Source organism: Adiantum capillus-veneris, chromosome 7 (genome assembly GCF_014529385.1).
Source record: "Adiantum capillus-veneris isolate H3 chromosome 7, ASM1452938v2, whole genome shotgun sequence".
In the NCBI taxonomy this organism is placed as follows: domain Eukaryota; kingdom Viridiplantae; phylum Streptophyta; class Polypodiopsida; order Polypodiales; family Pteridaceae; genus Adiantum; species Adiantum capillus-veneris.
The window spans coordinates 82,585,406-82,609,259 of record NC_140937.1 but is presented as its reverse complement, the minus strand read 5'-3'; the positions used below and the strand labels follow the sequence as shown (position 1 = coordinate 82,609,259).

The 23,854-nt window shown below is 44.9% G+C and overlaps 1 protein-coding gene across 2 annotated transcripts in view; it reads right to left on the bottom strand.

Annotated features, from left to right (window-relative positions):
- Positions 1-23,854, bottom strand: part of LOC147454127 (protease Do-like 10, mitochondrial) — a 113,131-nt gene that overhangs the window by 54,502 nt on the left and 34,775 nt on the right. The window lies entirely within an intron of this gene.

Genomic DNA, 23,854 nt, shown 5'->3' with positions numbered 1-23,854 from the left:
AACGGAATCATCTCCTAAAATTTAGGGAACTGCTATTTTGGGCCACGAAATGTATTCGCGTCATTACCTCCGGTATGACTAGGGGAACACTTTACAACTCTGCCGCGAAGTCAACTGGGCGACCAGTCGGGAGATTTTTAGGCGGCAACCCCGAAACGGGAAAAAGCTTGTAAATGCGCCAAGTGGCAATTTTTCAGGAACTTGCCTCATGCAGAAAAAAGGGCACTGATTTTTAAGCTAGGAGAGGCTTCATTTGGGTTTTTGTCACATGTTAAGACCTATGGAGTGCTTTCTTTCCCTCCCATGTACAGTGTGGTGCTAGGAGGTGATGCCCTGCACACTACACACTGCTCTCTCTCTCTCTCCTACGTGCAGTTATGTGATGCCCCACAAGAGGGCTCTTCATTTGACTGATGTACAGCTGTGTGGGTTCATGCTTTTGTGCTGAGGCAAGAGCCTCCTTGAGCAGGAACAGGGGTAGCTGACTGCTACTCCAAACCAAGCACTGGTGAGGGTCATAACCTCACCGTACAGGTGCGTTTTCAGCGCTGGGTATGCGCTGTGAATTGACTGTTTTTCAGCCATACGGACGCCAGAAACATTGGGAATAGTGCCCCACTAGCAGAGGACAGTTTGGGAACTGTTTAGGACTGAAAACAGGGCAAAAACCAGTAGATACAGCAAGCTGAATTTACTGTTTTTGGGTAGAAATCAGAGAGTTTATACGAGTGAAAGAGAGTTCCAGCAGAAGAATTGGTTTCACGCAAGTTTTGGGGTTGTTATGCTACCGAAATTTGGCCAAAATAGGTGGTGTCTAGCTCGATACAGATAAAGCATTCCTGGACTCTTCTTTGTAATTTACCCTCCTAAAGAATAAAGAAATACCTAAAGGGGCGCCAATTTTGGGGCCTACAGTTGTCGGCGTCTGCTCGGGGCATTCTAGCTTCCGAGCCGTGTGTACTTAACTATTAATTCTTGTTGCAGGTTCCCTTTGCACGTTCTCTCTGTGTGTATCTAAAGTAAAGAATTTCGGGTGAAAGCCAAAGCCTACCGCCCCACGGGCCGGTTTTAGGCCAGGTGGTATGAGGCACTCTATCTTACGCGTGCACACCTACGTCCTCAAACGATGGCCCAAGGACAGGGGAGTTGCCGGATGGTGCTAGGTCGGGTGGTTTGTCAGACGCGTGTCCATAGGCGGTCCATGTAGGCAGGAGATCCTCTTCGCGTGTTTGTTTCACGGGATCAGATACGGTTTGGCTACAGGAAGGACCATGTGCACACCTATGGACTGGTTTGAGTTGGATAATCTCAATTTCATGTAATTTTTTATGAAATGATTGTTTACTTATCTATTTTTCTTCTCATGAGCTTGTGTGCACGTGAAAATTAATGTTCTTTTTGCTGATTTTTGATAAAAATCAATGGTTTCACCGGTGGGAGTGCTGAAAATCAGAAATTTGACTACATTCTTCTGGTTTTATGCAGTAAAACACACAATTTCATGATTTTTAATCCGATTTTCGATAAAAATCAGGATGTTACTCTTTAATTTGCTAATGTATGCTTCAATTCAGCATATTCCTCTCTTATTGATTTGTCTGTGTTCTTCTGTATGAAGTCACGCATGAGGAGAGAGAAAGTGTGGTGGCACGCATCCTTATCCGAGAGAGAGGATTATCGCTTGCAAGCTTGGCATCGTGTGGGTACGCAAAGGAGAATTCCACGCATCACCTGCTCGTTGATTTTCACCTTGCAGAATAGATACGCTTGTAAACTCCTCTCTTGCGTTGAGTTTTTTCTTATCCCATTTTTTAATGCAACCAGGACACTTTGGATTTTTTTTTAAAATAAGTATGAAAGCTGAGTTTCATTAAAAACTTGCTTACAAAGACTACAAAAAGTTGCAAAGAACTCATTTTTTAGTCCCCTGCTCCTCTCCCAAGCCCCCTCTCCCATCTGCTCGCGCTCGCACCATCACTTGCCCACCTCCAGACGCTCACGTCGACGCAGAGAGCTACCTAGAGTTCAAATTTTCTCAAGGGAAAAGTACGAAAATTCAACTTTCCCACCCAGTTTTGTCATGGATTCCTCCAGCTCGGGTGCACAATGTGAGGACGTGCAAAGTAACACTCAAATTCCGTTCACACATGCTCTATATACATGGATTACGCATACTTTCTAGAGCCTCGATCAACGCATATCCGCTCTGGAAAATGCAAATCTTCAGGCAAACATTCGTTTGTGCTCTCTCGAAGGTGTCACGTGCACATCTAACCCTATGTGCATGTGGACAAGCTATCCCAGTTCTAGGGTTCAGATTAGCCTAGGAAGTGTTCTAGCACCCTTGAGAGCCTGTGTGCAGGCCGTGCATGTCTAGGCACTTAGAGTAGTTGCATATCCTCTGATTGCACAACCCAGTAGCACCCAGCATCTGCATTTTCCAAGTCAATACATCCAAAGTTCCATGACATTTTCAGGCAAGGATTTTATAATTAATTATTTCATTATTTAATTGCCAATTCACAAGGTCGTGGGGGTTGTAGGGGAGCATGCTTGACCCAGCATGGTCCTGGTATATAAGGAGGAGAGGGGGCACCCATTTCATGCAGAAGAGGCAACAGAAGAAGTTATCCAACTTGTAGTGCCTCGACTCAACAATACCGGCACAGCCTCAAGCACTTGGCGTTTTGGCACCTTGCAAATCTGCGCAGCGTTTAGGTCTCAAGCACCTAGCATTTTTGCCAATCCCAGATCCAGCTAGCGTTTTCAGTCAGATCAGATTAGCATTTCCAGTTTCAACCCTTTGCACTTACAGTTTTCAGCCCTTAACCTCGCAGATCCCATCTCCCACACTAGATCCTCATCATCTCGTCCAGTTCAGCCAACGTTTTCCATTTCAGCCCGCAGTTTTCAATTTTCAGCATCAGTGTTTTCAGCGCATCGTCGTCGAGTCGTCGTCATCACCATCCACTCCGACAGAGCGTCAGTATTCAGTAGAAAGTCAGCATTTCCAGATTTCAATATATCAATCCTAGCGTTTTCAGTTTTCAGCCCGTCCTCGTCGACATCACGATTGTTGTCGACATCGTCGGCAAGTCCATTGCATCTAGACCATTGTACCATATTTGTGCAATCTATAGCATAGACCTCTCTCGCCATAGAGGGGGGCCCTTGGAAGGGGGTTTGAGAACCCACCTGGTGTCGTATTCTTCTCTCTCTCTCTCTCTCTCTCTCTCTCTCTCTCTCTCTCAGCACTTTCATTCACATAAGCATTCACTTTGTTTGTGATCATTGCACTTGCACTCTCTCTCTAAGAACAATGGATGGCTCTCCCTTCCATAAGTAAAAGGAACCCTTGAGCACAGTTCAGAGCACTCATCCTGAGCATTACCAACATTCACTTCCGTTGCACCTCACATTGGTATCAAAGCGCTTTGGCAGTGTTTTGTATCAAGAATCACATAAAATTTTATGCTTGTTGCAATCGCACGTAACCCAAGTCCACTTGGGCGTGTCGATTCCTAATCATGTTTTTGAAGAGTGGCAGGTAACCCAAGAAAGAAGGGCTTGTCCAGCCTCCCCTTGTTCCTCTTTTCACTCATTGAGAGCGGACCGTGCACTTAGCAGCCAGCCAATCGACGTAAGGTGGGAAAAAGTAACTTTGGTGTGAGCGCAAGGCCGCCAAGGGGTGCGCCCGCAAGGAAGAGTCGAGCTCGGGTAAGAGAAAAGCCTTCTCAAATACCGATTGCAAGCTAAGAATCCAAGTACCTCAAGTACCCAAGTACCCAAGATCTCAGTGTATAGTCATCACCCGAAGCAGAATGGATACTTTGCGTGAAGGTGATGAGAGTGGAGTTGGAGAAGAAGAAGTTTCTACACCAGGAGGATTGTTTCTCGATCCTCCCCCATCCCCATCTACGCCACAGATTGCACCAAACCTATGGAGGCTTTGGTCAAATTGATGATGCTACAACAGGAGGTGCAACGCAGCGCCTTAGAAGAAAGAAGGGCAGCCATGGAGTGTGAGCGTGAGCGAGCGCGCTTGGCGGCCGAATACCGAAGGGAAACTATAGCTTGAGCGCGAGCAAGCGCGCGAAGCTCAACAAATAGCGGTCGAAGAAAAGCGAGCGGCTATGGAGTTAGAGCATGAGACGCAGAGAGACCAACGCATGCAAGAGTTGGTCCTACAGTTACTCACCTCGAAATCCGAGCCAATCAAGGATGTTGGCACTTCATCAAGTAGCACAGGTAGAGATGCAGATTCCAACAACTCAGTCACCGAGAAGTTGACGTTCAGTAAGTATAACGATAAGATGGATGCTGATGTTATTCATTCTTGGTTGCATCAATTTAATGCTTACTTTGCGACAACTAAGAAAACAATGAATAGCAAAGTTTTGATGGTAGCCATGTATCTTGCCGGTGATGCCATTAATTGGTATCAAGCGTTGCAAGAGGCACAGTTTGCCGCGCACCTGGAGGAAGCGAAGGAAGGCGTGCCCCTTTCTTTCAATTGGGCCGACCTCCAAGACAAGCTCAAGGCACGGTTCATGCCACCTTAGTACCTAGCGCGGTTAAAAGAAGATTGGCGTAACTTTAAGCAAAATGGTACACCAATTATGTCTTTTTCTAACCGTGTTTTGCAACTTGGCACCCAATTATGCAAATCGGATGCGGAACGCAAAGAGGCCTTTCTTTTCATGTTGGACGAGTATATCAAGTTCGATGTCGAGGTCCTCGACCTAATAGATCCCAACAAGGCGGTAGCGATTGCTCTCGTGCAGGAATGAAGCACAACAAAGGAAAGCCTAAGGAGAACAAGTCTTCTCACAGTACCTCTCAGAATCCTCAAAAACTACAAAATTGTAAGAACGGTAAGAATGGCAATTCTTCTAGCCCATCTTCCTCTAATCCTTCGGAAAAGAACTCTCAAAATGAATCTATGGGTAAAGCAAAAACACCTGCTAAACCTAAGCTAACCCTACATGAAAAAGTTGCACAAGGAATTCTAGGAGGATATATAACATCAGAAGAACAAATCATTTACGCGAAGGAAGGTCGATGTTTTCAATGTCACGTTAAGGGTCATATGAAAAAGGCATGTCCTAAGATAGCACCACCTAGAGAACCCAAAGCACCACAGCTACCACAAGCACTTTAGTGAACCACATTGAATCTCCACATGTCTCTGACACACACATTGATGAGTCTCTATTTAAATGTTATGGTCATGTGAAGGGTCAGCGTCTTGTCATATTTTTTGATTCCAGAAGTATGCATGATGTGATTAGTGACTCTCTTGTAGAAAGAGCCAGCTTGGAGGTTAGCCCGAAAACTCCTCTGGAGGTGTCTGGCTTCGCTCTCGATATGGACTCTCTCACTACACAAGAGTGCCTTGATGTGTTATTCACTGTTCAGCAACTTCCTTCTGTAGAAGATTTGTTGTGTCTCCTCTCTCACGATGTGATATGATTTTGGGCATTTGATGGTTTCGCGAACATACCCCTCTCATTGATTGGGTAGACAATACGCTCACTCTAAATGCCAAAAGTGACTCTCCCATGATCATTCGTGGTGAGGAGGGTCTTCATTCTTTACCTCTCATTCCTCATGTGCAGGCGAAGCGTGAATTACAAAGAGGAGCACATGCGGCATTCATTTATGCCTCTCTAGTCACTTAGAACCTTAAGGCTCCAAAAAGGTAATCAGGTCTGTTTACAAAGTATGATCACCTCTTTTTACATGACGATCTTCCACCCTGTCTCCCTCCCGAGCGGGGCCGGAGGACCATCGCATAGAACTCACGGGGAGGGCACAGCTAGTGAGTAAGGCTCCCTACCGTTTGAACAAGACTCAGGAAGAAGAGTTAGAGCGATAACTCACGGAGTTGGTGGCCAGAGGATTCATACGCCCTAGTGTAAGTCCTTCTGCTGCTCATATTTTATTTGTCCGCAAGAAGGATGGTTCGCCTCGTTTATGTGTTGATTACAGGGCTTTGAACAAGATCACCGTAAAGAACAAGTTTCCGATGCCTCACATTGAGTATATCCTCGATAGGCTCAATGGGGCAAATTTTTTCAGCAAAGTCGATCTCAAAAGTGAATACCATCATGTAAGGGTATTTAAATCCGATATCGACAAGACCGCCTTTGGCACAGAGCAAGGGCAATGGGAGTATGTGGTTATGTCTTTTGGATTGATAGGTGCCGTTGGTACATTCAACCGTCTCATGTAGGCCGTTTTGGTGGTATGATCGACGAGTGTGTGTTTATCTTTCTTAATGACATTCTCATATTCTCTCCATCGTGGGAACAACATGAAAAGGATGTTGAAAAGGTTTTAGCCCGTTTGGATGAGTGTCAGTTGTACATTGCAGCTAAGAAGTCTGAGTTTTTGCAGAAGGTGTCAAGCTTGGTTTATGTCAAGCATATAGTTCACTACATTGTCAGTTCTGTAGAAGGTGTCAAGCTTGATCCAACAAAGGTAGAACAGGTTCGTAATTGGGATTTGCACAAAACTACATATGATGTGCATTCTTTTCTTGGTTTATTTCAAGCATATAGTTTGCACATAGAGAATTTTGCACGCATTGCCGCACCCATGACTGATGTTTTGAAAGGGGTGAAAACTCGCCGACAGCGTGTTGTTTTGCCTGAGGCAGCCGTTGAGGCTTTTTCGGCTCTCAAGGTTGCGGTGTTGACAGAAGCGCTATGTCTCACCCTTGCCTCTTGGGACGACCCCTTTGAGATATAGACGGATGCGAGCAATGTCGCCATAGGTGTTGTGCTTCAACAGCATGGCCGCGCAGTTGCAATTCTCAGTCGGAAGTTAAATAGTGCCGAAAAGAATTATTCAATTTATGACAAAGAACTTCTCTCTGTTATTCACTCTCTCAAGCATTGGAAGCATTTTCTGTATGGTAGAGAGTTCACAGTTGGCACAGATCATCAAGTCCTCAAGTAGCTCCAGTCTATGCCTAGTGCACATTGGAGTGATCGCCAAGCACGGTGGTCACAGTTTTTTAAGCAATTTTGTGGTTTGATTGAGTATGTGTCTGGTAAAGCTAACCCTGTGGCAGATGCGTTAAGTAGCAAAGGACAGATCTTTGCTCTTGAGTCAGGATCCATAGTTTTTATTCAGGGTGTCTCTTTCAACACCATGAAGAATCAGTATGCAGATTCTGAGTTTGGTAAGCAATGGTTGCAGGCTCTTGCTTCTCAAGTATCCAACAACTATCTCATTCGTGAAGGTTTGTTGCATTTTCGTCACCGTCTATATGTGTTTCTCTCTCTCAGGATAGCCATATTGCACGATGCTCATGACTCTCTCACGGGTGGGCACAGGGGAATGAACACCACTTTGGAAAAATAGGAAGATTCTTTTAATGGCCTTAAATGCAAAAGGTGTGTTTTGTTATGTCACACAGTGCACCCAAAGGACCTTTTCAAGATATCTCTATGGATTTTGTGACTAATCTTCCCTAGTTTGCATGCAAGGAACACACAATGTTTGACAATCGTTGATCGTTTCAGCAAATTTTGCATGTTAATTCCTTGTAAGGCCACAGTCACTACACAAGATGTAGCACGGTTGTTCATTAAGCATTGGTATCCCCTCTGTGGTTTGCCAAAGTCAATCGTTTCAGATAGGGATGTTAAGTTCACGTCAAATTTTTGGCAAGCTCTCTTTAAAAATTTTGGCACAAAGTTAAATTTTTCATCTGCTTTTTATCCACACTCAAATGATCAAAAAAAAAATTACAATCAATTGGCTTTTGATGTTTTAAAGTCTTATGTGCATGATCAACAGTCTCATTGGGAGCTCTATCTCCCAATAGTCCAAGCAATTTTGAATGACTCTTATTCCTCTGCCATTGGTAGAACTCCGTATAAGGCAATATTTGGCCGTCCGTTCCAGTCACATTGACTCGTTCAATCAGTCAATTGTCTGATGCCAATACTGAAAGTCAATCATTGGATGAAGTGTGAAGCTTCGGCTAAGCAAGGCTCAGGAGTCTTATTCACGGCACACTAACAAGCATCGTCAAGATGTTACTATCAAGGAAGGGGATTGGGTCTATTTGAGAATCATGAAGCAACGTCTTAAGCAAGTCGGAAAGAAGTGTCCTAAGTTGTCTTTCAGAATGTATGGTCCATTTCCTGTCCTTAGACAGATCAATGAGGTTTCTATGAAATTGCAGTTGCCTAAGTCATGGTCCATGCACAACGTTTTCCATGTTTTGTGGTTGAAAGTGTTTCAGGGTACACTTCCAAAGGACAATTCTGAAGAAGAGGAACCAGAAATCATAGATGAAGCCGAAGTTATGGAGCCGGAGCAAGTCTTGTTGCATCGGTTTCGCCATGGCTCAAAGAAACAAGTACGACAGTACTTTTTGAAGTTCAAACATCGAAGAACACATGAAGCCGTGTGGGTTGACGAAGACTTTTTCAAAGATTACCCAGAGTTGTTGGCAGACTACAAAGAAGTCATGCACCTCGGTACCAGTACCTCACTTTAAAAAGGAGGGGATGTCACGTGCACATCTAACCCTATGTGCATGTGGATAAGCTATCCCAGTTCTAGGGTTCAGATTAGCCTAGAAAGTGTTCTGGCACCCTTGTGAGCCTGTGCGCAGGCCGTGCATGTCCAAGCACTTAGACTAGTTGCATATCCTCTGATTGCACAACCTAGTAGCACCAAGCATCTCCATTTTCCAAGTCAATACACCCAAAGTTTGTAACAGACTTGGACACTCCAAGTCAAGATTCTACCGCGACACAACAGGAATTTACTTCAGAACAATTCACAGTTCACAATTAATTCGACACGGCCCAGCGGAGTTCCGTGCCTAGAGATATTGGCCCCAAAGACTGGCGCGCCTTTCGGTATTTCTTTTTGTATTAATCTGCAACTCAAAGTACCCACAAATATAGACATTGACCAATAAAGACGAGATTATAACCCGGTGGTTCTGATCTCCATGCATCTCTCAAGATAGTGGGAGGCTCTCACTCTCAGACTCTGGATCCAGATGCTCTGAGAAGTGGGAGGCCTGCCCACATTTATAAAGGTTTTACAAGGGATGCCAAAAGCAAAGCCCCAAGAGCTGTCCATAAAAAGCTGCCCATTCAAAAATAGGCTACACACACAAGCTGACTGTTTCTCTGAAGGCCTACCAGGCGAGTTACCTACTTCTCGTCTTTAAGATCACACGATTGATTTGATTTCCGGTAGTACAGCACCCAACCGGCCACCTTATCGAGTTAGCCGAGCCAGATTGCTCTAGGAGACATCTACAAGACAGCTTTTGGTTTGTATGAATATTTGGTTATGACATTTAGCCTTACGAATGCTCCGACAACATTCAACCGAATGATGGATAGGATTTTCAGAGAGTATCAATCGTTTGTGGGCACTTTTTTTTACGACATCATTGATTTCTCCAAGAATGAAGCAGAACACAGACACCCCCTATTGCAGGTCTTTCAAGCATTGCAGAAGCATAAATTGGTTATAAAAATGTGAAAAAAAAGTGAATTTTTCTTACCTGAAATACATTTCTTGGGGGCACATCGTCTCAGCAGAAGGAGTAAGGATAGACCCGGCCAAAATTGAGACTATTCGTGATTGGCCTGACTTAAAGAATGTTCATGAAGTTCGAAGCTTTCTAGGCTTGTGCTCTTATTATCGGCGGTTCATTCGAAAATTCGAAGAGATAGATTCTCCTTTGCATTACTCAAACAGAAAGGGGTTCCTTTCACTTGGGGACCGACAGAGATTACCGCTATTCAGACACCCAAAGAAAAGTTGACTACGGGATCAATATTGGCATTGCCAGACTTGCAAAAAACATTCGAAGTTTATTGTGATGCTTGTGATCGCAGTCTGGGAGCAGTTTTGATGCAACAAGGCCATGGCATTGCTTACGAGAGCAAGATGTTTTTACGTCCTAAGTTGGTGGCACAAATTTATGAGAAAGAGCTATTGGTAGTTATCCATGCTCTTACGTAGTGGCGAAACTATCTACTCGGAGCAAATTTTACAATCTTCACAGATGATCAGATCAGAGTCCGCTACTTCTGGTCATAAAAGCAGATCTCAGATAAGCAGATGCGAAGGGGCTAACATCTTGTCACAGTTTCACTTTCAGATAGTCCATGTTCAGGGATAAAAGAACTTAGTAGCAGATGCATTGTCTCGAAAGACTTTGGTGCTACTATTTTCGCGATACATCATCGAAGCTTCGAGGATATGGTAGATAAGTACGCCACAGATCCTGACTTGCACACATCTTTCACCGGATTTAGAGTGGGAAACAATTGCAGGCTACTCCATACGCGACGGATATTTGATGCGGAAGACAATGTTGTGTGCTACACAGCCTCTGAGGGAAAAGGTTTTGATAGAGTGCCATTGTCCATCTTTTTCAGGCCACTATGGCATAGATACCACTTTGAAGGGTATTGAACATTACTTTTATTTGCCGAGGCTCAAAAAGGATGTGGACGAATTTGTTTGTAGTTGCTTGGTATGTAACAAACTTGGACACCCCAAGTCAAGATTCTACAGCGACAGCACAGATTCACTTCAAAACAGTTCACAATTCACACTTGATTCGACACGGCCCGACGGAATTCCGTGCCTAGAGATATTGGCCCCAGAGACTGGCGCCCCTTTCAATATTTCTTTTTGTATTAATCTGTGTTCAAAGTACAAGAGAGTGAAAGGGTTCTCACTCTCAGACTCTGCGTCCAAATGCTCTGAGAAGTGAGGGCCCTGCCCACTTATTTATAGGTTACAAGGGATGATCTCCACTCAAAAGCTTCTAAAAATAAAGCAGTAAGTCCAAAAGCTTCAAAATCAGCCAGCGTAAAAGCAGAAATTCAGTACAGCATCAGCGTAAAAAGCGGAATTCCGTATGCCTGCCACGTCAGCATGTCAACGGGAAAAATCCGGGCCTGCCGTACAGCTGCCACGTGTCACTGCTCCCAGTCTGGGTGTGTGTCTGGGTCTGCTGCCCCACTCTATGAGTGTGTCCAGGGCCATGCCACGTCACCCATTTGTGACATACCCCCCTCTTAAAAGCATTGTAATCGCCCTTGATTACGCCTGCAAAACAGACAGAGGCCATAAATTGTCTTAGCAGACACTGACTATTAGTCCCGACGCATTAGGAACAATACATCTAGGACATGTACCACATCACAATACATCACTTGACATCACAAGACATCAATGACAAATCACATTCAAATATCATTCCAAATCTCAGACCAATATTAATCGGCAACGTATTTAGCAATCGCATCTAGATCCAATCGGGACCTCAACACATGCCCGATTAACTAATCCATATTGCAATCATGTCTATAGAGATTTATGAGATCGAAATGCTGCAATCATTTCGTCTATCAATTCCTGCACTCAAACAAGTCAAGTACAAATCAATCAGTATCATTTTCATTATCGGGAATTCCAGTTCATAAAGTCATACAACAGAATACTGTCAGCTCAGCAGTATGTCTGAAATCCAAACAGACATCAGTGACTCTATATCAAATATCAGGGCAATCTGTCGACAAAGGAGCGGAGTGACTCCCCTCTTGTGCAAACCCGCTCCACTAAATTCGCCCATGCTAAAATCGGGGTTCTATCGGAGTAGACTATGCTAAACCGAATACTTCAAGGTAAAGGTTTACAATCTGAGGAGTATCTGCTAGGTCCTCCTCCTCCATCCACTTCACATCCAATGCAGGATAGTTCTTGAATTTAACCAAGAGCCTCCTAATCACTTTACCTTTAATCTTTCTATCTTTATGTGCCAATATCTATTCTGGAACGAGTATCTCCTCGCTTTCCTCCACTTCGGGTTGCTCATCTGGCTCCCCATCATCGGGACATCGCCTTTAAAAGGCTTCAAGAGCCTCACATGAAAAGCATTGTGAATTCTCCAAGTATCGGGCAGCTTCAGTCTAAAGGAGACATCATTTATCTTTTCTTTTATCTGGAAAGGTCTATAGTATCTCATGCGAAGCTTTGGAAAAAGCCGCTCCTTTCCTTTTCGATCTCTTAGGCATGCCTTCGCAAAACGTAAGAGCACCCAATCGTTCTCCTTTAATTTCAAATCGCGACCATGTCGATCTGCTGCCTTCTTATGTCTATCTTGAGATTTCTCTAAAGCCTCCCGGACCAAGTCCAAGTCCCTCGTAAACTGGTCAGCTTCAAAAATCTTATCTTTCGTGCGTAAGAAGGGTGGAACCTTCAATAATCTCAAATGGCTCCTTCCCCGTCGAAGAGTGAATCGTGTTATTGTAGGCAAATTCCACAAAAGGTAAAAACCTTTCCCATTGAGTCTTTTGATCCGAAATGTAAGACTTCAACAAATCTAGTACGACTAAATCACATTGCCCATCTGTCTGTGGGTGGAAAGATGACGAGAATTGCAACCGTGTGCCAATGTTCTCCCAAAATAGCCTTCCAAAACAAACTCGTGAATCAGGGATCTCTGTCAGAGACTATGGTCTCACGCATGCCATGTAATCTGAATATCTGGGCAATGAACAGTCTCGCTAAATGATCCGGCTTGACTGTTTTCTTCACTGGAATGAAATGAGCTTGCTTGCTAAATCTGTCAATAACAATCCAGATACCATCGTGCCCACTCTGTGTCTTCGGGAGATCAAAAATGAACTCCATAGCAATACTTTCCCAAGGGCGGGTGGGAATGGGTAAACGCTGTAACAATCCCTATGCTTTATGCCTGTCAAACTTGACCTTCTGGCATACCAAGCAACTGCGTACAAAATCGTCCACGTCCTTCTTGAGTCTCGGCCAAAAGAAGTATCGCTCCACACCTTTCAAGGTGGTATTAATGTCGCGGTGACCTGTAAATGGTGGACAGTGTCATTCGGTTAGAACCTTTTCCTCAACGGCTGTGTAATGCACAACATCGTTTTCTTCATCAAGTAGCCATCCCGAATGGAATATCCCGCTACTACCTCCCTATTCTGTATTCGACCGAATACATCTGGATCGGTGGCGTATTGACCGACCATATCCTCAAAGCTTCTATGATGTATCGCGAAGATAGCCAAGACCAACAGCTTCCGGGACAAAGCATCTGCCACCAAGTTCTTTTGTCCCTGCACATGGACAAGCTGGAAGTGAAACTGTGACAAGATGTTCGCCCACCGCATCTGCTTTTTCGATAGCTGCTTCTGTTACAAGAAGTATCGTAAACTCTGGTGATCTATGAAGACCGTAAAATCGGCTCCGAGTAGGTAATGTCGCCACTGAGTAAGAGCATGGATAACCGCCAAAAGCTCTTCCTCATATATCTATGTTGTCAATTCTAGCCTTGAAAACAATCGGCTCTCATAGGCAATGACATGGCCTTCTTGCATTAAGACCGCACCCAGACTACGACCACAAGTATCAAAATATACTTCGAAAGACTTCTGCACATCCAGCAAAGTCAAAATTGGTCATGTAGTCAATTTCTCTTTCAATGTCTGAAAGACAATCACCTCTGTGGGTCCCCACGAGAATGGGACTCCTTTCTCTGTCAAAATATGCAAAGGGGAAGCAACCTATGCAAACTGTCTAATGAACCACTGGTGGTAAGAACATAAGCCCAAGAAGCTTCTAACTTCATGGACATTCTTCAAATAGGGCCAATCACATATAGTCTCAATCTTGGCCAGGTCCATCTGTACTCATGCTGTTGAGACGATATGTCCCAAAAAGTACATCTCTAATGAAAAAAATTCACTCTTCTTTGCATTGATCACCAACTTGTGATCCCGCAATGCTTGAAAGACATGTAGCACATCTTCTCTATGTTCTGCCTCATCCTTGGAGCAGACAATAATGCAACCAAAGAAAGTGTCACCAGCGTGTAACTACTATTTTATTTTTATTTTTTTATTTTATTTTTTTGGAAAAATCAGGGCTGTATATTACTGAGTACAATCTATCCTTTTTGTTGATTTCTTTCTTATTATTTATTTACTTTCACTTTTTGGAAACACCCCTCGGGAAATCTAACTGCCCTGCATTGCATAGCTAGTGTGGAACTGTCCAGAGGGAGTCCAGGCCTGAGGGCAAGAGAGCACTAAGGTTGGACAAAGACTATGGTTAGCCAAAGTAGGGTCATTGACTAGCCAGAGTGGAATCCTTTGCTACAGAGGCTACATTTCAGTTATGGGTGTGGCTGCAGTGTACAAAGGGGGTCAGATGACCTAGAGAGATACAATGGCAGCATCTCCTAAAATTTAGGGAACTGCTATTTTGGGACCTGAAAATGTGTTTGCGTCATTACCTCCGGAATGACAAGGAGAACATTTTCTTACTCTGCCGTGAAGTCAACTGGGCAACCGGTTGGGAGATTTTTAGGCGGAAACCCCGAAACGGGAAAATGCTTGTAAATGTGCCAAGTGGCGCCTTCTGGTGCACTTTCCTCATGCAACAAGAAGTGGCACTGAATTTGAAGCTGGGAGAGGCTCATTTTCAGATTTTGTCACAGGTTAAGAGCTATGGAGTGCTTGCTTTCCCTCTTATGTACAGTGCGGTGCCAGGAGTGATGCCCTGCACGCTACGCACTGCCCCCTCTCTCCCCTATGGCAGTATGTTATGCCCCTCTAGTGGGCTTTTCATTTGACCAATGTACAGTTGTGTGGGTTCATGCGCGATTGCCGAGGCAAGAGCCTCTTGCACAGGTACTGGATTAGCTAGCGGCTAATCCCCCGCAGGTACAGGTGAATTCGGAGAGGTTTCACGCCAGAAATCTCGTCCGATTCAAAGGGCAAGTAGCCCTACAGGTGCGGGAGCTTGAGGACTTGCTACGGATGGGACCGGCACACGAAACGGAGCCCGAAACAGTAAATTACAGCCTGCTGTGTATTTTTGCAGGTTTAGGGTTTTGGCCCTAAACGGTCCCTAATACCCTCAGGAGGTTCGGGGATGCGAGGGGACCGCTGTACAGGTGATCTGGCGCATTTTCGGGGCTGAATACAGAGAATTCGGCGTGCTGCAGATTCTCGCTAGGTTTTACAAAGTGCCCGTTTGCGTCGGGAAAGTTAGTCAATGCGTGGGAATACTGACAGTGAAGGGTCCTAGTACAGTTATGCTGCCGAAATCGGGCCGGAACAGTTGAAATTCAGCCAAGCTTGTGCGGGGCAGCTTGTAGGGAACCACAGCGTTTATTCCCTCTGTTAAACAATAAAGAAATACCGAAAGGGGCGCCTAAGTTAGGGGCCAATCTGGTGTCGGTCTTCTCATACAGGTGCATTCTAGCAGCCTGTATCCCTTTCCCCCGTGTTGTGTATTGAAAGTACAGGTAGAATAGACGTCTAATAATGGGTGAAAGCTAAATCAAGGTTTGAAGTAAAGTCTACCGCCCTTTTTGGAAAGTACAGGCCGGATTCAAGGTTCCATCGCCGGGATTAAATCACTTTTTCCCATAGAAGTGAGCCTTGGTCAGGTTGGGCTTGAAGACACAGGGGATCATAGACCAGACACAGGAAATTGCAATCATGGCTGACAGACCAGATGATGTAACTGAAGAGGTTTCCTCTTCACAAGGTCAACAGACACATGAAGTGGGTGAGTCTTCAAGACCACCACAGACGAATAATGATATATTCAGGACCCAGTTGGCTACTGCTGTGGCTATGTTCACACAAGTAATGCAGAACCCAAGGTTTTTAGCCTTTCTGCAACCTCCTCTTCCGTCTCAGCAAGTTGCGTCACTGGATCATATTCAAAAGCCTGTTAAGGCTCGAACACAGGTGATTCATACTGCAGAGTCAATGGAAACACCTGTACACTTGACGGAGAACATGCAGTCTCCACAACCTGTGCCTAAGGTGCAAGAACACGTGGCTGAGATGCCAGTCTTTCAAGTTGTACCAGTTCAGCCCGCCACCTTTCAACAGCCTATAGCTGGTTCTAATGGGCAGGGAAGCAATCTACAGGCTATGCAATAGGTCTTCCCACCACCTTCAGTACACCCTGGCTATTTTGGAGGTGGATCGGTATTCTAGAGCATGGTTGGTCATGCACCTAGAAATCAGTTTTACACGCCAGGAACAATGTTCGGGGGTGCTCAAACGATGATGCCTAACCCCATGTATGGTGTCACGGGCATGCTACCAGGGTTTCAAAGCACTCAGGGCCAATTTGGGATGCCACAGACAAATTTTGGTATGGCTGGAATTACAAATCAGCAGCCAAATATGGCATTTCCAAGTCAACTTAATTGCGGTCAGGGAACACAGATGAACCCTAACAGTGTTCCCATGTTTCAGTCACTACCCTATGACAACTTAACGCCGTTGGAGAAGCCAACTCCATCCAAAGAAGGTAGCAAAGGTGTGACATTCACGACCTTTACAGGGTTTGATGACAGGAAGAAGGCTCTCTCATTCCTCCAGCAGTTTGACAAGGCCTATGCAGGGGGAAACTTTACAGAGGCTTCAAAGGTCCGCAACGCAGCCACTTTCTTGACAGGGAATGCGGGACAATGGTGGACAACTTTATTGCTTCAAGGGCAAGCTCCGTCCACATGGATTTACTTCAAGCAGATTCTTGCAGCAACATGGTTATCTGATGACTTTGAAGCAGATGTCATGACAGAATGGCACCATCTTAATGCTACCACTTGCAAGAATCAGGATGACTACAATCGGAAGTTTTGGAAAGCTCTACTTCCAGTAACTTCCTATAGGTTTGTGCCATTGATAGAACAGATTGAAAAATACTGTTGTGGCCTACCCAAAGGGTTAAGAAAGTATTGCACGAAGACCAAAGTCACTACTTTGACGCAGCTCATCGAGGAAGCAAACACTGGCAATGGTTTGCTCAAGGGAGAAGATTGTGAATTCAATACTGGCGTCAAGGAAGGGTTAGCCAAGAAAAATTCAGCGAAGAAGTATGTTCCCAAGGAGGCTCCGAAAGTGACTCAGGAGCTAGCCAAAGCAGGGAAAGGCAAAGCTACGGCTGAATCAGAAAAGGGGACCTGCAAAGAGATAGGAAAGACGTTTTCCCCGCAAGTCGGAAGAGCAAAAGAAGGTCCTAAGGTCAGAGAACAAATGCTTCATCTGTGAGCAGTGTGGCCACATTGCTTACAATTGTCCTACAAAGAAAAGGCCAGCTGATTCTGAAGACAAGGAGGACAAGAAAGAAAAGAAGCCCATGGCTGGTTTTGTGCCAGATATGGTGGGCGACAAGCCAAATTCAGATGCAAGTGAGCTTTGCAAAGCATGGGGAAAGGTCGGGGATCAAACAGTGCTTATCTTCTTTGATCCAGGGGCCAAAGCAAACTTCATTTCCCCAGAATTGGCTTCAAAGTTGGGAATCAGACCTGAAGAGATGGGGTATACAGCAGAGGCAGGTTTGGCATGTCCTGGCCATACAGAGGCTGTGACACCCATCATTGGAAAGTTGCGCCTACATATCCAGTCCTATGTAGATGCTGAAGAATTTTACATCATGCCACTGGACGGATGTGATGTGTTGTTAGGTATTCCTTGGTTATTCCGTGTACAGGGAATCATGGATGCCTACAACAAAAAGATCACTGTACAGAGCAGGGGAAAGACTCACATTCTGGATGTAAAGCTTAAAGGGGAGTCTATTCCCACTGTATCAGCTTCTGCTATTACTTCTGTAATGAAAAAGCATCTTTTTGCGTACTTGGTTTTTGCACGTGAAGTGTCAGATTGTGATGAATCAAATTTATATGTGCTAGATAAAGAAAGGTCAATGTTTTTACAACAGTATAGTGACTGTTTTTCCGATTCATTACCGTCTCAATTATCGCCAGAGAGACCCGAGGACCATGCGATAGATTTGGTGCCAGGCACTAGCCCACCAAATAAGCCTCCGTAAAGGGTTAGTGCGGCTCAACAAAAAGAGATAATGGGCCAAGTACAAGAGCTGTTAGAAAAGGGGCTGATTCAGCCCAATTCATCTCCATTCTGTTCTCCAGTGTTGTTGGTGCAGAAAAAGGATGGCTCATGGCGTATGTGCATAGACTACCGTGCACTGAACAAGAATACCATCAAGAATAGGTTCCCTATACCTAGAAGCAATGATATTCTGGACAAATTAGAAGGAGCAGCTATGTTTAGCAGGATAGATCTAAAGAGTGGGTACCATCAGATCCGCATTAGATCAGAGGATGTGCACAAGACTGCTTTTAGAACAACGTTTGGCCTTTACGAATTTTTAGTGATGCCCTTTGGTCTCACAAATGCTCCTGCTACGTTCAATAGGATGATGGACAGAATTTTCCGTCCACACCAACAGTTTGTTGGTACATTCTTTGATGACATGATAGTTGTAACCGGCCTGTTAACTCCAAAAAGGGCGGTAGACTTTACTTCAAACCTTGATTTAGCTTTCACCCATTATTAGTCGTCTATACCTGTGCTATAATGACACATGAGAGGGGAATGGGATACAGATGCTAGAATGCATCTGTATGCGAGTCAGACACCATATTGGCCCCTTAATAGGCGCCCCTTTTGGTATTTCTTGATTCTTTAAAAGAGGGAATAAAAGCTGTGGTTCCCTACAAGCTGCCCAGCACAATCTGGGCTGAATTTCTTCTGTTCTGGCCCGATTTCGACAACATAACTGTACTAGGACCCTTCACAGTCAGTATCCCCACGCATTAGATGACTTTCCCGACGCATACGGAAACTTTGCAAAACCTGGCGAGAATCTGCAGCACGCTGAATTCTCTGTTTTCTGCCCTGAAAATGAGCCAGATCACCTGTACAGCGGTCCCCTTGCGTCCCCGAACCTCCTGGGGGTATTAGGGTCCGTTTAGGGCCGAAACCCTAAACCTGCAAAAATACAAAGCACGCTGTAATTCACTGTTTCGAGCTCCGTTTCGCGTGCCGGTCGCATCCATAGCAAGTCCTCGAGCTCCCGACCTGTAGGGCTACTTGCCCTTTGAATCGGACGAGATTTCACACGTGAAACCTCTCCGAATCCCCTGTACCTACGGGGGATTAGCCACTAGCTAATCCAGTACCTGTGCAAGAGGCTCTTGCCTCGGCAATCGCGCATGAACCCACACAACTGTACATTGGTCAATCTGATGAGCCCACTAGAGGGGCATAACCATAAAGAATAGGGGAGAGAGAGAGCAGTGAGAGGTGTGCAGGTCATGACATCCTGCACCTCACTGTACATAGAGGGTAAGCCAACAGTCCATTGAAGCTCTCCCACCTGTGACAGCACTCAAAAACGAGCTCACAGCTGAAAATCACGTTTTTGCCTTCTCTTTAAGTAGTAAACTGGCCTCAGAGTGCCAAGTGTCACTCATTTGTGCATTTTCCCGCTTTAAACCCTTGGATCTAAAAATATCTCACTTGCAGTCTCTGTTGACTTGGCCACAAAGTAACAAAATGATCCCCATGTCAAACTGCACGTTATGACGCGAAGACATTTTGCCGTCCAAAAATAGCAGTCCCTAAAATTTAGGAGTTTCTGCCATTACATTCTTCGAGGTCATCTGACCCTCTTTGTACACTGCAGCCACACCCAGAACTGAAATGTAGCCCATGTAGCAAAGGATTCCGCTTTGGCTGGCCAATGACCCCACTTTGGCTAACCATAGTCCTTGTCCAACCTTAGTGCTCTATAGCCCTCAGGCCTGCACTCTCTCTGAACAATTCCACACTCGCTATGCAATGCAGGGCAGTTAGATTTCCAAAGGGGTGTTTCCAAAAGATAAAACAAAGGAAATTCCCCAAAGAAAGAGAAAATAAACAAAAATGGAATTGCCACTGGCCGGTGACAATAGTCTACTCAAAGAATGAAGAGGAGCATAGGCATCACTTCGCCATTGTGTTCGAAGAGCTACGCAGTCATAGGTTGCTCATCAATGCAAAGAAAAGTGAATTTTTTCTCGAAAAGATCCACTTTCTGGGACACATTCTCAAAGGATGGTGTCAGAATGGATCCTGCAAAAGTTGAAGCGATCAAGTCATGGCCAGATTTGAAGACGGTGCATGATGTCCGAAGCTTCTTGGGACTATGCTCCTATTACAGAAGGTTTATCCGAAATTTCGCTGAGATTGCTTCACCTTTACATGCTCTTCAAAAGAAGGCAGTCACCTTTAGATGAACAAAGAAAGAGATTTCAGCTTTTAATCTCTTGAAGGAAAAGATGACTTCAAATCAAGTCATTGTGTTGCCAGATCTTAGGAAGTCATTTGTGGTCCAGTGTGACGCCTGTGGTAGTAGCATTGGTGCAGTGTTAATGCAAGATGGCAGGGTAGTAGCCTATGAGAGCAGAATTTTGCAAGGGCCAAAGATGACCATGCAGGTCTATGAGAAAGATTTACTGGCCGTGATCATGCGCTCTTAAGTTGGAAACACTACCTGCTAGGTACAGACTTTGTTGTCCAAACGGACCATTAGACCTTGCGATACTTCTTGCCACAGGCAAAGTTATCTGAGAAGCATATGCGATGGGCAAATATCTTGTCCATGTTCCACTTTCAGATTGTGCATGTGGAAGGCAAGAAGAACGTTGTGGCTGATGCCTTGTCAAGGAAGCCACAAATTTCAGCTGTGTCAATTCCTTATCATCATGAACTTGATGATATGAGGGAACAGTATGCAAATGATGAAGATTTTGCAAGGGTCTTCGAGCAGCTAATGGATGGACAATGTCATGAACACTACCTTCTCAAAGATAGGTTCATGATGATGCATGGCAAATTGTGTGTCACAAAGCCATTGCGACGCAAAGTTATAGAAGAGAGTCATGTCCCACCGTATGCAGGGCATCGTGGCATCGATGCTACAGTTAAAGCGGTTGAAACATTCTTTTACCGGCCTACATTGAGAAGAGATGTGGATGCCTTTGTGCGAGAATGCCTAATTTGCCAGAAGGTCAAATTTGACAGGCAAAAGGCACCAAGGTTATTGCAACCACTACCTATTCCAGATAAACCATGGGAAAGTATTGCTATGGATTTTATCTTTGATCTTCCAAGAACGCAGACAGGAAACGATGGTATTTGGACCATCATTTAAAGATTCAGCAAGAAGGCTCATTTTATTCCTGTCAGGAAGAAGATAAAGCCAGATCAGATGGCACGCTTGTTTATGAGCAATATTTTCAAGTATCATGGCATGCCACAGTCGATTGCTAGCGACCGTGATCCACGCATGACAAGTTTGTTCTGGAGAGGCTTGTTTGAGAATATGGGCACTACGCTCAAATTCTCTTCGTCATTTCATCCTTAAACAGATGGGCAATCAGAAGAGGCAAATTCTATTGTCCTAGATCTGCTGAAGTGTTATGTGTCAGAGCATAAAGGAAAGTGGGAGCAGTATTTGCCATTGGTGGAGTATGCATACAATAATACAGTGCATTCATCAACTGGCAGGGAACCATTTGAGATAGTTGAAGGTGGCAAGAAAGTTCCTCCCATACTGCATACAAAGGACAAGATATTTGAAGCAGATAAGTATGTTCAGGACATGGATGAAATGTACAAGAAGGTCAAAGTGGCCTTGGAAAAGACTCAGGCAAAGCAAAAGAAAGCAGCTGATCGTCACCGTCGTGAAGTGGTATTTTCACTTGGTGATTGGGTGCTTCTACGATTTGAAAAGGCAAGGTTAAAGAAGATGAAGGGCAAGGAAAGACTGTTTCCAAAGCTCAGCGTGCGTTACTATGGGCCTTTTCAAGTGTGCGACATAATCAATGATGTTGCATATAGGCTGAAATTGCATGACAGTTGGAAGATTCACAATGCGTTTCATGTGAGTCTTCTCAGACCCTATGTGGGTGATGTGCCAGACGATATGCCAGCTGAAGATCAGCCGAAAGTCGAGGAACTTGACGAGATCTTGGTCTCGAAAGAAAAGTGAAAGGCAAGGTTGCTAGGCGTTACTTGGTAAAGTTCAGAAACTATCCACCAGTGGATGCTAAGTGGATGGAAGAAGGTGAACTTGCAGAGTCACCAACTGTGTTATCACTTTACCTTGAAGCCTTCGATTTGCAACCTGCATGGACCCCCCGAGTTTCAAAGCTACATGGATTATCAGTGTGACAATGGCTTCTGAAACAAATGATGTGCATGGTATTTAAAGTGAGCTCAAATGAAATACCTATTACATGAATGTTAGAGCTGTACAGATTGTTAGTTTGGCAATTGCTCTTATGGAATGTCCAAAAGTATGGTTAGTGCTATAGAAGTGAGTATTTCTTGTCAGTATGTCAAGGATACAGTAATGGCTTCTATTAAAGGATACATGTGTAACTGCATTCTTGAACTGTCGGTTTGGGTATGCTCGAAAGTGTTACTGGGCCCAACGTGTACTATAAGACAGTGGCAAAATGTATGGCTACCATTTTGTCGTTGGACAGTTAGTGACTCAAAGCAATGGCAGACTGCGAAGCTACCACTATGTCATTGAGACAGGGTTCACACGCAGGCAATACATGTGTCGACGAGGTGTTGAATACACGAGGGTTAACAATGAGCATGTATGTGTCGCACATGTGTCGACAGGTGTTGAATACATCAGTGTTGACTGTGAGCATGTACGACATGGATGCAAACGAGGACGTTTGAGATTTCAAGAGGGGGGTATGTCACCAGGTGACTACTATCTATCCTTTTTGTTGATTTCTTTCTTATTATTTATTTACTTTCACTTTTTGGAAACACCCCTCGGGAAATCTAACTGCCCTGCATTGCATAGCTAGTGTGGAACTGTCCAGAGGGAGTCCAGGCCTGAGGGCAAGAGAGTTGCAGTATACAAAGGGGGTCAAATGACCTAGAAAGATACAATGGCAGCATCTCCTAAAATTTAGGGAACTACTATTTTGGGACCTGAAAATGTGTTTGCGTCATTACCTCCGGAATGACAAGGAGAACATTTTCTTACTCTGCCGTGAAGTCAACTGGGCAACCGGTTGGGAGATTTTTAGGCGGCAACCCCGAAACGGGAAAATGCTTGTAAATGTGCCAAGTGGCACCTTCTTGTGCACTTTCCTCATGCAACAAGAAGTGGCACTGAATTTGAAGCTGGGAGAGGCTCATTTTCAGATTTTGTCACGGGTTAAGAGCTATGGAGTGCTTGCTTTCCCTCTTATGTACAGTGCCGTGCGAGGAGTGATGCCGTGCACACTACGCATTGCCCTCTCTCTCCCCTATGGCAGTATGTTATGCCCCTCTAGTGGGCTTTTCATTTGACCAATGTACAGTTGTGTGGGTTCATGCGCGATTGCCGAGGCAAGAGCCTCTTGCACAGGTACTGGATTAGCTAGCGGCTAATCCCCCGCAGTTACGGTTAAATTTGGAGAGGTTTCACGCCAGAAATCTCGTCCGATTCAAAGGGAAAGTAGCCCTACAGGTGCGGGAGCTCGAGGACTTGCTACGGATGCGACCGGCACGCGAAACGGAGCCCGAAACAGTAAATTACAGCCTGCTGTGTATTTTGCAGGTTTAGGGTTTTGGCCCTAAACGGTCCCTAATACCCTCAGGAGGTTCGGGGATGCGAGGGGACCGCTGTACAGGTGATCTGGCGCATTTTCGGGGCTGAAAACAGAGAATTCAGCGTGCTGCAGATTCTCGCCAGGTTTTGCAAAGTGCCCGTATGCGTCGGGAAAGTCATTCAATGCGTGGGAATACTGACTGTGAAGGGTCCTAGTACAGTTATGCTGCTGAAATCTGGCCGGATTAGTTGAAATTCAGCCAAGCTTGTGCGGGGCAGCTTGTAGGGAACCACAACGTTTATTCCCTCTGTTAAACAATAAAGAAATACCGAAAGGGGCGCCTAAGTTAGGGGCCAATCTGGTGTCGGTCTTCTCATACAGGTG